The sequence below is a fragment of the Rhinopithecus roxellana genome, chromosome 1 (assembly GCF_007565055.1).
Source record: "Rhinopithecus roxellana isolate Shanxi Qingling chromosome 1, ASM756505v1, whole genome shotgun sequence".
In the NCBI taxonomy this organism is placed as follows: Eukaryota; Metazoa; Chordata; class Mammalia; order Primates; family Cercopithecidae; genus Rhinopithecus; species Rhinopithecus roxellana.
Genome location: NC_044549.1, coordinates 126,298,484 through 126,300,035, shown reverse-complemented (window position 1 = coordinate 126,300,035; position 1,552 = coordinate 126,298,484).

The following is a 1,552-nucleotide window of genomic DNA, read 5'->3' as shown; positions in this document are numbered from 1 at the left end:
TAATAAGCCTATAGTTTAGTAGAAGGAAAAGATATTTTCACAGTGTAAGTAGCTATATCAAAGATGCTATAATATTTTAAATGTATTTACTGAATGCTTACTATGTGCTAGGTAGTACATATTAAAAGATGAAATATAAAATGCTAGGAAACGCTAGGGAGTGATTGCCTCAGATGGGAATATTAGAAGACTCTAGGAAGGAGATAATATTTGCAAGTACCTGAAAAATCTTGGAAAGCAAGCTTTAAACTGTTTTGGATGGGGGTGGGGTTAGGGTGGGACATGAGCAAAGGTCTGGAGGTAGAAAGAATAGAGAACGAGGTGGGTGGATTGCCTGAGACCAGGAGTTCGAGCCTGGCCTGGGCAACATGGTAAAACCCCATCGCTAGTAAAAATACAAAAAATTAGCTGGGTGTGGTGGCACACACCTGTAATCCCAGCTACTTGGGAGGCTGAGGCACAAGAATAGTTTGAATCCAGGAGGCGGAGGTTGCGATGAGCCAAGATTGCGCCACTGCACTCCTGTCTGGGTGACAGAGCAAGACTCTGTCTCAAAAAAAACAAAACAAAACAAAACAAACAAACAAACAAACGAATAGAGAAGAAAGACGGGGGAGGTGGTTTAGTTTAGTCAATGGAGGGCCCTGAGTGGCCTCACTGGGTCTATGTTTAGCAAGCTGGCTGTGGCAGTAGTGTGTAGGGTAGACTGCCTGCAAGCCTAGAGATGATGGGAGGGATAATCCAGGCACAATGCATTACTAGACAATGTTATGGAACATAGTGATATGTAACATAGTCCCTGCCTTCCAGAAGCATCTAATCTGGTTGTGGAGAGATATAAAGTGAATAACAACAGAATAAAGTATATGCTGAAGTCTAAAACTTTGTTCCAAATGAAAAATCTAGTGAAAGTTTAGCAAAGGAAAGCTGAAGATGGGCTGGAAGCTTTGCAGAAGGCTTCTTAGAGTTGGTGAGACTCCAGTTGGACTTTTTGATTATTTCTAATGCTTTTCTCTCTACCTCCTTGCAGAGCAGGCCTGGTGATGGCTGCAGGGTAGAGAAATGCATTTATCAGAGTAACTTCTGCCCCCATGTCCTTTGTCTATCCTTATTATACAAAACCCAGGGCAAGGGTTCTAATGGGGAAGAAACTGGATCCAGGAAGACCCATTGAGCTCCAGCTAAGGGACTGGGGGCGTGAACGCTAGGCAGAGATACCAAGGCAGAAGTCCTTGGACTTGACTTAGGTCAAGATGGCAGGAGATCAGAGAAGGCTGCTAGATGGAGACACAGATAGCCAGGGTTTACCCTCCAAGACATTCTCATGTACAATGAAAACAACTTATTCTCTGGCCGGGCGTGGTGGCTCATGCCTGTAATCCCAACACTTTAGAAGATGAAAGCGGGCAGATTACTTGAGATCAGGAGTTCGAGACCAGCCTGGCCAACTCTACTAAAAATAAAAATTTAAAAAAAAAAAAATTAGCTGGGCATGGTTGCATATGCCTGTAATTCCAGCTACTCAGGAGGCTGAGTTCAAGCCTCCTGTTCA